The 16074-nt window shown below is 43.9% G+C and overlaps 1 protein-coding gene across 2 annotated transcripts in view; it reads left to right on the top strand.

Annotated features, from left to right (window-relative positions):
• Window positions 1-16074, top strand: part of Mob2 (MOB kinase activator 2) — a 54410-nt gene that overhangs the window by 968 nt on the left and 37368 nt on the right. The gene's annotated exons all lie outside the window — the stretch shown is intronic.

Here is a 16074-nt window from a genome sequence, read left to right as displayed (position 1 = left end):
CACATGCTTTGCATACGGTAAGCTTGGCAGATGATATGTCCTGGTCATTTACAAGGTCTCTGAAGGCTAGGGGTTTTAAGTATAGGACACGTATCTGTATCCAACCTATTCCAAAACATTCTTTTGTGCATTTGTGACTATAACTTGGCCTACCTGCCAATAAGGTTTCACTGCAAGAGAACTGGATCTGTCAGCTTGGTGACTGAGGAAGCTGCCCACTGTTGTATGTGTAATTTTTACAGGCTCATGCCTATCAGTGGCAGGTGCTTTTTGCCTGGAGACTGACCAGAAGCCAGTCTTTAAACTGACTGAGGACTGTGTTTTGTGGACTGAGTCATCATTGCAAATATGTAGACATTAACCATCATCAGCCTTTGGAGGCACTGATTCTTGTGACCCTTGTCAAGGCCCTGGTAACAAGGAGATCTGTGGGAAAGGACAGCGGAACCCTTATCTCTTACTTTAGGATGGGGGTCAATCCAGGTCCCTAGATTATAGCTGAGAGATGCTTCTGCTTCTGGGACCATTGGAAAGGAAGATATATCTGACTCACTTTAAGAATAGAGATGTAGTTACAAAGGACAGTAGAGATTTTTAAATAGGGATCTGGCTGCAGGGTAATTATCATTGTGTCTGTGTTTTTAAGTGTCACAGACTGCATGTTGGATATTGGTAGTCATAAGTTCTTTAACAGTTCCTTGCCTAAAATCCTCCCCCCCCCCCCCCCCCCCCCCCCAGTGATCAGGTACAGTTCCTCCTTGGTATCTTTGGAAGATAAAGGCAAGTTGCTCCAGTATTCCTCTTCCCTCTTTTATAGTGTTGCTATAAAAGTAGGAAGAGTGAAAGTTGCAGAGTGAGCCTTCAAAGACACCTCCCCTCCCCCCACCAGATCTACTCCACTTTGTCTTCTGATCCCCAGTGAGAGCTGGAAGGTAGACAGTGTGTGTGTGTGTGTGTGTGTGTGTGTGTGTGTGTGTGTGTGTGTGTTGGTGGTGGTGGTGGTGGTGGTGGTGGTGGGGAGTCATTTTTTGCTTCAGAGTACCCACTGTTTGCTCAGGGCTGAAACTTCATCTGCAGTTAACCACTTAAGTAGTTTTTTGTCTGGAAGAATTGGACAAATGTATCATCTTTTATTGTGTCTTGGTCTTTTTCTTAATTCAGACCATTCAAAATCAATGAGGAGTTTGGAATGTCATGCTCATGTTTCAAGGTTGGTTTGTTTGCTTGCTTATGGTAAAGGTTTTGTTAAATTACTTCATGTTAGGTGAACTCAGGAGTAGTGTTCTCTTACAGTAATTGTTAGAGTGAGAAGAGAGGTCTACAAAAGTATAAGTGGAAAACTACATCTTTCTCTTAGTTAGGTGAAGATCACACTGGGACTTTGAGCATCTCACAGCCTTATCTTTTGTGTTTGAGCTGCTCAGGAGGAAGGGAGGCCCTGCAGGGAAGCATGCTTCGGATAACCAGAGCAGAATTTGGCACGTTGGGACTTGGTGGTAAACCTGCTGGGACTTTTCTGGAGAATGTTGTAGGTGTGGCTCTTAGCCACTTCTTGTCTTGTAGGTTTCCTCTGCTTGGAGAAGCTTCGAGCTTGTTGTTAAGCAGTGTATATAGTCAGACTGCCTTCATTCTTTATTAGAAAGGGTTAAAACTTTTGTGTAGTGGGTCTTTGTTCTGTTCTGGACAACCAAGAGCAGGGTAACACCCAAGGGGAAGCTGCTCAGGATTTGGAAGAGGGAACCTCAAACAGGCTGTGGGATACTTTGGGCAACATTTGAATCTTTTCTGGGGCAAGCATTTAACCAGGAGGTTTGAGTGTAGTTTGAATCTTATCTGGCAAAAAAGCACAGTCCAGAAGCCCCTTGGAGTCAAAAGAATACATTTTTTTCCTCTTGCCACTGATGATAATGAATTGTCCCTCTTGCCTGGCCACCTTTACTGAACCTCTGCCCTCTCTAGTGGTCTCTCTGCAGCCTGCTTCTGTGGCTCCCTTTCTGGGTGTACCTGACTCTTGTGGAGCCTTTAGATCTCTCCAGTGCAGGTAGAAGAAGATGAAACCTGGTTTTGGCCATTTGATACAGTGTATATTTGAAGGTCTACTTTTGCTCAGCTAACAGATTAAAGTTAAATAGCCTCAGGCCTTTCCAGCCTGTCTGGAGTATTCTTTAGCAGTCCTGTACTCCCGAGCAGTTGTGTGCAGGTGTTTGCAAGGTTGGCATGGTAGTGAAAGGCTTTATCTTCTGGGAAAATATTTGTGGTGAATGACACCTGACTGGGCTTGTAAGAGTCTGTAGGTTTTGTTTGAACAGTTTCATATGGTATCATTTACATACCACTAAGTTTGCTTGTTGTAAGTATATGATTGGGTAATTTTTAATAAAATTATAAACTTTTGTTTCTTTGGCCATGATTTAATTTAGTTTAAAGTAAGTATGTGTGTGTGTGTGTGTGTGTGTGTGTATGTTGCTAGGGGTGGAACCCAGGGCCTTAAGCATGTTGGGCAAGCCCCTGACCATGGAGCCACCTTCTCAGCTCAATGGAACATTACCATTACTCTTTGAAGAGCCCTCTGGTTGCTGCAAGTGCCCACCTCCATGACAGGCAGCATCAGTCTGTTCCATTCCATCATTATGTTTAAATGAAGTCATTAGATCTGGATTCAGTGGTGAGTGTCAGCAGTGGTGTTCATTTGTTGCTCCACTGGGCATTGTGAGACCTGCATATTCTGTTTCCCCTTTACTTATGGGTAGAGGTGGTTGTGGAAAACTTGCAGGCATGACTGATGATGCTGTAACCCAGTCTTTTAAAACTGAATTTTACTACTTCCCCAGCCAAGGATTCTGAGCCCATCTATGCTGAGGATAAGGCTTCAGAGTGCGTCAAGGTCAGTGCTTTGAGGGCAAAGGCTGGCAGAGGAGGATAGGACAAGCACAATGGAAGTATCAAAGATCTGAGTGAGTGAGTGTGGGATATGAAGTAGAGTATAGGGATCTTCTTAAAGGATTGTGGCATAAGTGGTGAGGTACCTGCAAGAGGCCTAGAGGCATGATAAAGGTGCTGTCTCTTGCAGCCAGGCTCTCCAGTGGAAGGCCCCTCTGCAAGATGTGATTCTAGGAATAATCTCATGATAGCCTCCTTCCATGAGAGGCTGCCCAGGTGGTCATCTGGGTTGGGTTTGCAAAGGTGTCTGCTTGAGTCTCTTGTGTTCCCATTCCCTTTAAAGAAAGTAGTGGTCATGAATGCTGTGTATTTCAGGACACTCTGAACAACACTTCATTTCTCTTGTTTGCTTAAAGTGACCCCTAGGAGTTCATGCAAGCACTGCCAAGCTGGCCGGCAGTGAGCAGGGTGAGGCCAGTGATGTATTGCACAAGAGCCCTGTTAACCGGGGACAGTTGGGTGGTACTCCTATGCTTCCCTATAAAGGTGTGCCTGAGCATAGTGTAAGGCTAGTAGTTAGTATCCTTAGTGGGTTCTCAGTCCAGCTGTCATTTGGTGCTTCCATACTCTGTACCTGCTCAGCAAGGCATCTTTCCAGGCTGCCTCCAGAACTTGCTATCATTTTTGCCTGTGGGATGACAGTTGAAAATGTGCTTACTTGCAAGACTTCCTCTCATCTGGTATAGCAAGGTATGGAAGGCCAGCTCCCTGGGGAACTCTCATAGCAGTTGTCCTGGTAGCCCAACATTTCCTGTATCTTCCTTGCAGTGTCCATGGAAACAGAAACACTCAAACCCCACTTCCTGTGTTTGTGTAGACATGCTGTGCAACCCTGAGGGAAGCTCAGCCTGAAGGGTTGGCAGGGTGGGCAGACCCATATCCTGGTGGGCACCATTTGCTCTCTGGTGCTCTGCTGGAGAACTAAAATATGCTAGGGCGAGGTGGTTAGCCATTTCCTGCTGGGGATTTTAGTGCATCCTGCTTGTTGTAGGCTAGTCTGGCAGAAGAAGGTGTGAGCTACTCCTGGCTGCCTTGCCAGAAGTTCCTCCGTTCTATGCCTACCTCCTGTTTATTTTTCTTTCTGCACAGGATTTCTCAGCTGGGGCACACCCGCTCGTGTTCACTGTAGCTCCATGAGATGGTGCCTTGGAACACGGAAGTAAAAACAATTGGAATAAAAACAAAAGATTAAAGAGAGGAGGAAGAGGTTATTCAACAGAGCATCAAAGCCACATGTGGCCCATGGCCTCTCCACTTGGCATTGTCACTGTCTGTGCCATGAACCATGACCATACCTACTGGTTTTCTTCTTGTTGAAGGTTCCCTTTGCCAGAGTGCATGACCGTCTGGGTTGCAATTTTCATCCAGTTGGTCTTATAATCTTTAGTGGGCACAACCCTGACAGGGTTATGAGGCTGTTTTATAGTTAAGTCCATACAGTTATGTTGTAGTCTGCTTCAGGCAGCAGTGATTTTGGCTGAAATACTTCATTGATGTGTGTCAGGACGGCATAGGTGCTCACTTTTGTTTGTGAGTTTGCCCCTATAGGTTACAGATGGTTGACAGGTGGAAACAGGAGGGAAGGCCTGACCTCAGCCTTTTGCCTGTGGCTTTCTCAGGGTTAGGTATTTTCTCACAGTTGCTCTTCCACTGGCACTCCTTTCCTTTTGTTCTTGAGCTAGCATATTTATTCTCAGCCTTCTGAATCATGTTATGGTAGCCCCCAACTATAACATTATTTTTGTTGCTACTTCATAACTGTAATTTTTGCTACAGTTATGAATTGTTATGTAAACATCTGTGTTTTCTGCTGGCCTTAGGTGACCCCTGTGAAAGGCAACCCACAGGTGAGAACTGTTGAGCTAGCAGAAGGGATACAGTCTTAAGAGCCCTTGAAGGGCTTGAACTGCAGTGTCCCTGATGAAGGTCCCAGCTCTCACCTTGTGGGGCTGTGTCTTGGTCTTTGAAAAGGCCTGACAGTGCCAAGTGGCCCCAAGGAAGTGATGTCTGAGCCTGAGGCTGGCCTTGGGACTACGTTCAGGATTGTAAAATTAGCTTAGACATGGTATGACACACAGCTTGGGACCTTGCCATATGAAGTCCTGGTCAGGTCCGCAGGTCTGTCTCAGGGTCCTCTGTAGAGCTTCTATAAGTCAGTGGGAGCTACTCTGCCACATAGCATACTTGCCTTTCTCCTCCTTAGCCTGTTCTTTTGGTGCCATATGTGACAAAGCAGTTTATGTGAGTTCTGGTATTGTAAGAAACAGTGTGGACCAGGGACTATGGTGGAATCAAGGAACTGCCAAAGGTGGGTGCTATATGAACAGAGACGTAAGTGGCCTGCCTTTCGTGGCCACTCTCTGCTGCTTAGGGGGACAATAAGGAAATTGGGTCATGGTGTATGTAGGAGCAGGAAAGTAGTTTTAGTAAAGATCCTGGAGTTTGAGAAGGTGCTATGAAGATGACTGGACTTAAGGAGGGCTGACATGGTAGACATCTACACAGAAGGGCTGCCCGTGTTATGTTTCCTAGGCTACCATAGACTTGTTCAGTTTTATACAGTCAAGCATAGTCTATTATTTATTACTTTTATTCTTTTTTATTTTGATGAGTGACTTGCTCCAAGTTTAGCTAGTGGAAATACTTTTGAATTGACTCTTTACCTCTTGAATGGGAAAGGAGTTGGGAGAAGTGGCTGGGAGATGGGGGATCTGAATTTCACTCTAGGGAGGTAGTTCTCAACCTGTGGATTGACCCCTTTGGGAGATCAAATGACCCTTTCACAGGGGTCATACTTCAGATATTTACATTATGATTTATAACTAGCAAAATTATAGCTATGAAGTAGCAGTGAAAGTAATGGTTGGGGTCACAACATAAGAAACTGTATTAAAAGGTTGTAACATTAGGAAGGCTGAAAACCCCTGTGCTTGGGGGTTATGGCAAAGCTATTTTGACTCATGATTTGGCAACTGTCTTTTGAGCATTGTGGCTTAAAGCAACCATATATATGTAAGTGTTATCAGGAAATAAGTTGGCTTCCTCACCCCCTCCCCCCACCCTTCCCTTTTGTTTTTTAAGAGTCAAAGTTTTGTTTCAACCTGCCCTAGTTTATCTATGAGTAGTAGAATTGAAAGTGTCTGAGACCATGCCTGGCTTTAGAACTAAGTTTTTTTTTGGGGGGGGGGGCACGGGGGCAGGAACAAAACAAAATAGAAAATATAATAAATTAACAAAACCCCTATAATGTTTCATTGGAGTTACTATAAACTTGCAGTTCTGTACAGATGTTCCTCGGTATACTGAGGGGAGTGGTCCCTGGACCACTTCTCAAGTACCAAGTGCTCAATTGCTCATGTCCCTTATGTAAGTGGTAGGTTTATATGGAACATGGCCACCCTCCTATGTACTGCAAATCACCTCTATTATTTTCTTCTAACACATTACAGGTCCAATTGCTGTATGAACAGTTGCAAATTTGTATTATTTAGAGAATAATAACAATGTTTGTCACCTGCTCAGCCCAGATACTATGTTCCGTTTCAGTTGATTTGAAACAGGGCTGGTCTACAACATACTACTACCTCTTGAGTGCTAAGATTATGGGTATGTACCACCACACATGGTTTATATCCTACGGGGGATGAGGGAGAACTTCATGCATGCTAGACAAGTGTGACAAATGTTGTAGCACATCCCCAACCCCAGATACACTTCTAAAATATTATTATTAATGGTGTGTGTGTGTTCATGTGTGTCTATGTATACATGAATGTAGATGCCCACAGAGGCTAAAGGAGTTAAATCTCCCCAAAGCTATAGTTATATTAGGTTGTGAGGCACTTGATGTGGGTGCTGGGAATCAAACTCCAGTCCTCTGCAAGAACAGTTTGTATTCTTGACTACTGAGCCATCTTTCTAGCCCCTTCCAGATACAATTTAAAAAAAAAAATTTTTTTTTTGACCCTTGTTTGGGTGAATCATGGATCCTACAGATCACTGTATTGTGCTATGCTTTAGACTTTGGTTGTATATGAGGAACATTATGGGTTGGCCTTGACTATTCTGGTACTTTGATAAAACCAATGGCAAGAAAAGTCCTATCCAGAGCCCTCCTTTATTCTTTGCCATGTCTTTTTGAAGCAACCTTGGTTCTTAGCAGAGAACACAGCTGTCTACTCATTGTGCTCACTATTTCTGTACACAGCTATGACAGGGACACTCAGCAAGCGTATGTGTATATCTTATGACAGCTCCTGGGGCAAGTGGGAATCTGCCTCTGTACCTTTGACTGTGATGGTGCCTTAGCAGCCCCAGATGGGGCAAGGCTTGGGAGCTGCTTATCTCTTGCTGCTGCTTGTTGCTTCTGAACCTTTGTGCTTCAGACAAAAGGTTTTTGTTTTTGTTGTTGTTTGTTTTTTGTTTTTTTCTACCTAACCTCCCTTAGTTCTTCCAGGTTACATATGCTACCTCCATTGGTGGCTATTCAGGGAGGCCCAAGAGGGTCTTGCTTTCTTGAGTTTCTTGATACTGGTTGTCTATCAGAGCGTGTTTCCCCAATATAACCTTTCATATATGAAGTTTCCTCCTTGGCCTAGAACATTCTCAAACTTTTTGCTCCCTACACTCAGAGTTTTAACTGGATTTGTGTTAGTTGTAGGTATCAGTATTTACCATTTTAGATGTTAAACAGAAATATCTCTCACCACTTAAAAAGGGTAAGGACTAAATATAGTTTAGCATAAATAACATTTTAAAACTGAAAACTGTTTTTCATAGTGGAAAAGCTGACAAGAACAGCCTTGCATTTCACCACCCCTGGAGCTGGGTTTTAAGGTGGCTTGGTATTGGTTCTGCTGGGATTTGGCCTTTACTAAGCCTATGCAGAGCTGCATTGAACACTAATAGGATGAGGGAGATCAAGGGATTTTTGGCCAACTTGTAGGTCTGGACCCTACTCTGAGCTCTAGCTCAGGAGTTCTCCTTCAGGGAGCTTCCCACCGCAAGGGAAGTAGGTGGAAGGGGAGAGCAGTGTTTTTGTCAGCTTCTGTTGGTCAACATTACAGCTACTTGGATAAATGGGAAGGAGTGGGAGGAAAAGCTGGTCTCTGGGTGAAGTGAGATTATTGTTGGTCATGTTAGCCCTTGGTTCTATTCCTAATAGAAAGCTGGGCAAAGGGTAAGGTACTAAACATTACCAGGGTGACATCTTTTTTCTTAGCAGGTAGGTGGAGTTCTTTGCCAGTGTAGCTTCAAGTTGACCTTCAGACAGAGTGAGATAGACTTCTACCTATATCCTGCTACCTAAGCCCACCCCTAAGTGATTATTACTTTCTGGTTTGTGCCTGCAGTTGCAGTCTGTAGGGTCACTTCTGCTGTAAACAATGGAGAGCTATCGAGGCCTGACACCTCACTACTGGGATAGAAGGAATAAACTTTCATACTAGTTTGTCCTCAGTACTGTGACTGGGTTTTTCCCTTGGTCCACTTTTTTTGTTTTGTTTTGTTTGTTATTGTTTTTTGTTTTTGTTTTTTTTTTTTTGTTTGTTTTTTGAGACAGGGTTTCTCTATATAGCCTTGGCTGTTCAGGAATTCACTCTGTAGACCAGGCTGGCCTCGAACTCAGAAATCCACTTGCCTCTGCCTCTCAAGTGCTGGGATTAAAGGTGTGCACCACCACTGCCCTTACTGTGTCTTTTTTTTCTGTAACCTTCTTTGTGAACTGTCTTTGTATGCCATCACAAGATGTGATGGACCCTAGTACTCAAAGGCCAGTGCTCTTGGTAGCTGTCAAGAGAAAACATAGAAGCAGCTATGTTGACCAGAGAATGGGAGTCTGCTCTGTCCTAGCCTGCCTGTGCTGGGCTTTGCTTTTTATCAAAATGGTTATTTCTTAGTAAAATGTTTAGCTTTTTGTTTTGTTTAGTTTTGTTTTTGAGACAGGGTTTCTTTGTATAGTCCTGGCTGTCCTGGAACTAGCAGTGTATACCAGGCTGACCTTGTGCTCACAGAGATCCACCTACTTCTGCCTCCCCTGTGCTGGGATTAAAGACATGTGCCACTACCTCCTGTTGTTTAACAATTTTTAAATTATTATTTCTTATTCTATTCGTATGAATATTTTTTCCTGCATGTTTGTATGTGTACCACATGCATACTGTGCCTGATGCTGTGGAGGCCAGAAGAGGGCATCTTATCCTCTGGAACTGGAGTTAAAGATAGTTGTGAGCCACTAGGGTGCTGTGTCCTCTGGAAAAGTAGCCAGTACTCTTAATTGCTGAGCTATCTCTCCAGTCTTTAGTGGAATGCTTTAAAAATATTGTCCTCCATTTGTATGACAACTTCTGCATGATGACCTGCTCTGGTCTTTTTGTGGGAATATTTCCTATATGGAATCTACTTATATTAATCTCCTACCTATATATAAATGTATTCCTATATGGAATCATTCTGTTCTCTTGCCAGGAGCATTGCCTCCTGGTGCCTTCTTTTGGGATCTTGCTACTTCCCTCAACTTAGCTTCTTATCTCAGTGCAGATAGACTTCTTTTCTTCTGTCTTGCTTGGTTTACCCAGGATGGCTTGTTCCAGGTACCTGGCTTGCCTCTCTCTGCCCCTTCCTTTTCCCCTATCCAGGCAGGATGTGGCCACTTGCCTTTCCTGCCTCTTATTTCTTCCCTCTTTTCTTCTCCTCTCTAGTTTCCCTCAAGGTTCTTGTGGCTGCAATACCAGGGTAAGGGAGTGAGGCCATGAGTAACTAGTGTACCCACTGCTCTCCGGTCTACACTCTAAAAGGAAATAACTCACATTATGATCAGACCACATGTCAGATGGAGGTGCCACTGGAACCACAGGCCTCCTCAGGATTGAGCCTATCTCAGGGACTCCTTCATTGTGCATTTCACATGAAGCCTGTGTTGGAGAAAGTGTTGCCCTACATCTTGAGGTATAGCAGGACTGTGTTGGACTGCCAGCAGTATAAAAATGACATAGAGACTGCTAATAAAGTTTAAAGCTTGGGCTTTTTGTTTGGGCAGTCTCCCAGCGAGCTCATATAACTTAACCCCACTATCTAGCCTACAACCTGAAATGTGGCTAGCTCTATACCCTATACTTTTCTCTGTTCCCTTGTTGTCTGTCTGTGTCTGTTCCTTTCCTTGTCAGCTCTTAATCTCTCTCTTTCCCCTGAATCCTCTCTGCCCAGAAGTTCTGCTTCCTACTTCCTGCCTAGCTATTGGTCATCAGCTCTTTATTACAACCAATCAGCAGCAAGACAACCTCTGATACAATTCTAGATTGCCTTTAGGCAGGTGAGGAAGGATGAATATTTACAAAATAGAAAACCCAGGGATGCTAGATAGAAATGACAATACCAGAATCCTGCTGTTCTCTGCTGGTTCAGAATTAACAATTGAAAAGACAGAGACACACCTTCATACAAAGTTTTTTTTTTTTTTTTTTTTTTAAAAAAAAAGGTCCATGGTGCTGCCTTGGGGTTTTGATGAGACTGGGCCTGGTGGGTGTTCACAATGATTATTGGTTTCTTTGCTCTGAAGTTATGTCATGTCTGGGAACTGGGTACATAGGCATGTTTAGAATCCTCTGTTGGATTCACAGTCCTGTCTTTCCAGAGCTTATAGAATTCTAATGAGTGTGCTTTGAAGCCTTGTATGTGCTTTGATGCCTTGCATGGGAGAGGGAGCAGGTTTCCTGCACTTGTAGAACTTGGTATTATGTGTTTGTTGTAGAAGGATGAATCACAGCAAAAACCAGAAAACAAAAGTTAATTATCCTTTCAATCAGGTGGTTCAAGCTGTCACACTCTGTCCCCTTTTCTGGGCATTTATGATGTTTCCAGACCAGATTGTGCCTTTAAATGTCCAATCTGCTATACCTGATGCTTCCATGGGTGGAATTCTTGAGTGGCTGCTGGCATATTCCACTGGTTCATGGTTATCCCACCTTTCCTGGTAACATTAGGCAGAACAGTGTCATCGAGTGGCACTGGGACCATGTGATTTTCTTTTGTGATTGCCTGCTTTTCCTTCTTTACCTTGATTGGTTTTGTTTTCATTTGATGGGCAGAGTTCTGTCTATGGAGAAGGTCTTGAGTATTAGGATTTAGCCTTGAGTAGGCTCCTAGAGACAAGAGAAAGCCAAGGCAGACACCGTGAGGCAGAATAGGGCCAAAGCATCTATATTACTCTGAGCTGCAGTGAGGCAGAGGATCTAGACAGGAGGGCAGAGGTACATGGGGCCAGGCAGTGGTGGATGGAGCAGAGATAGGTCATGGCATACCTGGCATCTGTTGGGCTCTGTGCCTGCCCTTGCCTTTGCTGACCCTTGAGGGGTGCTCTTGTACTTATTATATCTTACCTTCTTTATAGCCTGTTCCTCTCCCTCCAGCTGTTTAATTCGTTAGTTAGGAATTCAAGACTCATTGACTCTTAGCACCACATTATCCTTATGTGTTCAGTGCTGAGGCTGCAGGGAGTTTTGGGAAAGCACTGAGTACAGGACATTGTGGAAGGCATACAGCAGTTCCTCAAATTGTCTCTCAGGGAACACTTGCCAACTGAAATGACCATGTGAGTATAGGAGGCCCTGGATAAGTCTAAGAAGTTTAGTAGACAGTGGTAGGGCTCTGAGCCATTCTGAATGACAACCAAGGTTGATTCTAACCCATGGCTCCCTCCTCCGGACTTATGTCACCTGTTTTGCTTACCTGATACTTATTCCCATCCCAGGGTAGGGTTTGTCTCTTTCTAGTCTTTTGTCCCCGTCCACCTCTTAGCTACTGGAGGTGATAGTGGAACAGTAGAAGGGACAAGAAACCTTCAGGGCCTTGGATGGCACACAAACATCCTCCTGTTTGTCTTTTTGTGCTTATGGGGTACAAAATGGGGATATAGGCCTGGGTATTCCCCCAGTGGTCTGCCAGAAATACCCACTTCTTGCCATAGATTGTTGGGCATTTATCACCCAGTGATTTTCCTTCTATGCCCCAGGTAAACAGCATGGTGGCCCAGGTCGTGGGATCTTCTGAATTGGGGCTTTCTAGCTACCTCTCCATACTTGGCTGAGGACTCATACTAGCAGCAGCTCTGTCTCCTAAGAGCAGCATCTCCCCTCTGTAACAGCAGTATTGTTTGTAATGTCCTTTCCTTGTGCCATCCTTGCCTCGATAAAATGTCTTCTACATACTTGTTTTCTCTTTACTCTGATCTTTTACTTCTTTCTCACTCAGGAAGACAGGGTAGACTGGGAGTGGTGCTGGTTGAGTCCCTCTGCCTGCCTTCTCCTCCTGATGATAAGTAGCAGGACTGTATTGAGTTATAGGCAGGAGACTTGTCTTCTTTTATGCCTTGGAAATGCAATAACACTGATGGCAACATCTTTTTATCCATCACTGGAGGCCAGGGCCTTTCTGGAAATGACACTGTCAACAGGAAGATCACAAAATCTTATTTTCCAATATGTTCTGCTGTGAGAATGTCTTCTGTCTTGGTTGAAGTGTTGCTTGGTACCTTGAGTTCTGCTCTATCTCCAGGCATGAGATAGAGCAGGTCAGGGTATTAGTCCTGAGTATTAAGATTTCAGTTGATTTTTAAGAGACAGATGAACACCAAGGCAGATAGATACTAACAGTAGGTTAGGCTGAGGGCATCTGTCTCTACCACTCACAGCTGCAGTGGGGGTCATGGGAAAATCAGTAATGTCTGATGTGCCATGTGACTGTCATGGACTTCCCAGGCCACCACACTCTGACTAAATGCTACAGTCAATTGGTTCATATGTGTTTACACTCTTCTTGTTTCAGTAAATATTTGGGGGGGGAGGTGGTTTCTATCCTACCTTAGAGCATTTAGTTCTCAAGTAAAAGGCAGAAAACCTTTATATTTATAATAAGCCTTAAAGCATTAGAGCTGGGGAGATATCAACTTTTTACACTAGTTTGTCTACTTCACTATCAGTAACTCCAAGCTATCACTTGCCATGTTCCACCTGGTCTGCTCCTACTCCAACAGGCCAACCCTCCTGGTCATGTGCATGTGCTCATGAAACACCTCCTCATGGTGCCATCTTCTTTCTCCCCTCTCCTTGTGGAGCAAGGTTTGCACAACAAAAGCTGGCATATGTGAGAATTCACTTGTCTTGAGGCAACTAGATCTTGGGATACAATACAGTACATAGCAATTGAGATCAAACTTCAACAGTTCCTTTTTTTTTTTTTTTTTTTTTTTTTTAAATAAAGACACCATGACCAAGGCAACTCTTATAAGGACAACATTTACTTGGGGCTAGCTTACAGGTTCAGAGTTTCAGTCCATTATCATTAGTGCAGGAACATAGTAGCATCCCAGGCTGGGGAGGAGCTGAGAGTTCTACATTTTGATCTGAAGGCTGCTAGAAGACTGTCTCCAGGAAGCTAGGAGGAGGGTCTCCAAGCCCACCTCCACCTCCACCTCCACAGTGACATGTTTCCTCCAACAAGGCCACACTTAATCCAACAAGGCCACACCTCCTCCTAATAGTGCCACTCCCTGGGCAAAGCATATTCAAATCATCACATTCCACTCCCTATTGTCCCCATAGGTTTGTTCAAACATATGAGACTATGGGGGTGTCATACCTACCCATAGCATAATGCAAAATATATTTTATTCAACTTCAAAAATCCCCATAGTCTATTACAGTCTCATCAGTGTTTAAATGTCCAAAGTTCAAAGTCACTTCAGAGATTCATGCAATCTCTTAACTGTAATCTCCTATAAAATGAACATCAAAAGCAGATTGCATACCTCCAACATCACAGGTTATACATTATCATTCCAAAACGACATAGTGAGGAAATCCTGGATAAAAGCAAGATGAAAAGGCAGTTGGACAAACTTCAAATTCCACATCTGCATGTCTTATGTCCAACTCCTTTCTGCTTTGTTGATTGTAGCACAATTCTTGCTTTGGCTGTTTCCATTCCCTGTTAGCAGCTTTCCTTAGCAGATGTCCCCAGCTCTGGCATCTTGGAGTCTCCAAGGCAACATCAACAGTACAGCTTCTTGTTCCCATGTCTGGGAACCAGACATTGGGTCACATCTCTAGCTCTGCCTTCTGTAGCACTCCAGGGTTTAGTTGACTCCACTCTACGGCTGCTGCTGTTCTTGGTGGTCATCTCATGGTACTGGCTTCTCTAATTCACTGGTCTGCTGCTGCAACTAGGCTTCACCAATAGCCTCTCATAGGTTTTCTTCATGGTGTCAAGCCTCAGCTCCTTAGCATGACCTCCTCAGTCCTGGGCCATCAACTGCAACTGAGGCTACATCTTCACCAATATGTTTCCTGGCCTCTCACAGTGCCAAACCTCAGCTGCTCTTCATAACACCTTCATACCTTCAAAACCAGTACCACCTGGGTGATTACATTATCAAGTCCAGCTGCAGCACGAGGTACAACACTGGCTCTCTCTAGAACATAGCTTTGTGCTTTCAGAAAACACTTTCTACCACAGTGATGATGCTGGTCTCTTCTTAATCACTGCTAATTTCTTAGCTCCAGCTAACTACCATGGTTGGGAGCTAGTTCGAACTCCTGCCATTACCACTTAGTTTTATTGGGGTTCTGAACTTTACTACTACCTTACCAGTTCTTTTGTCTGGTGGTCCCACAGATAACCAGATAATAATAATGCCTAGGGATATAACTATTCCTTGTTCAACGGCAAATTCGAGATTTGGCTTATCTGGGTGGGATCTTGCCCCAAAGTCACCACTCCCTTAATATGTTTATCTCCTCAAACACAGGATTTAGCTCCATTGCACTTCTTGGTGCCCTTTAAAACATGAACCATATATTTGGTACTTTTCCTTTTGAACCTTGCTACAACTGATCAAAATGTTCTTCATGAGAGTAAACTAGAGAACAAAGTCTCTGCTGAGCCTTTTGAGACTTCCTTTGTCAATGCAATTAATATAAATCTCTTTGCTTTAGCCTCAGGTAGACTTTTCAGACAATAGTGGCAAAAGCAGCCACATTCTTCACCAAAATACTACAAAAACAGACTCTAGGCTACATACTGGAATTCTTCTCCACTGAAACCTCTTGGGGCCAGGTCTACAAAGTTCAAATCACCCTCAGCACCAGTGTCTTCCATATTCCTACTAGAGTGGTCCATTAAGCCCCACTTAAAGTATTCCAAAGTCCCCAAACCCACATTCCTCCAAACAAAAGCATGGTCAGGCCTATCACAGCAATACTGCACCCCCAGTCCCAACTTCTGTCTTAGAGTTTTAATGCTGTGAACAGACACCATGACCAAGGTAGTTCTTATAAAGAACAACATCTAATTGGGGCTGGCTCACAGGTTCAGATTCAGTACATTATCATCAATGCAGGAACATGGCAGTGTCCAGGCAGGCAGGACTGGGGAGGAGCTGAGAGTTCCAAATCTTGATCTGAAGGCTGCTAGGAGAAGACTGTCTCCAGAAAGCTAGGCGCAGGGTCTCTTAAACCCACCCCCACAGTGACATGTTTCATCTGGGACTGGAGTTAGAAATAGTTATGAACCACCATGTGGGTGCTGAGAATTGAACCAGGGTCCCCTGAAAGAGCAGTTGGTGCTTTTAACTGCTGAGCCATCTCTCCAGTCTCTGAGTTGATTCTCTTTTTAAATTACCCTTCTTCCTAAGCCCTATTACTTTTTGCAGTTTTGCACTTCCCTGTCTTTTTTTCAGCCACCTGACCATGCATCCTGAACCTACAAGGGCCAGATATCTACCTCCCTGTGGCTTCTGGCACAGGAGAGCATACTCGGGCACTATTGCTTCCTGGAAATTGGAATAGATGTTTTAAAAACCTATGGGTGAATTGAGGGTAATGGTACACATCTTTGATCCTAGCACTTGGGAGGCAAAGGAAGAGAGAAAGAAATTGTGAGTTTGAGGCCTGGTCTATATATTATAAGTTTGGGGACAGCCAGGGATATATAGATTCAGATTATATTTGGGGGGTGGGAGAGAAAGAGAGAGAGAATATACATATATACATGTAATAACAATGATGAAACAGGTCGTGAATTTGAAAGAAAACAAAGAGTATACGGGAGGGCTTGTAGGGAGGAAGAAGAAGGGAGAAATGA

The sequence above is a fragment of the Arvicanthis niloticus genome, chromosome 1, assembly GCF_011762505.2.
Source record: "Arvicanthis niloticus isolate mArvNil1 chromosome 1, mArvNil1.pat.X, whole genome shotgun sequence".
In the NCBI taxonomy this organism is placed as follows: Eukaryota; Metazoa; Chordata; class Mammalia; order Rodentia; family Muridae; genus Arvicanthis; species Arvicanthis niloticus.
Note: the sequence above shows the minus strand (reverse complement) of the source record. Positions and strands in the feature narration are given on the sequence as shown.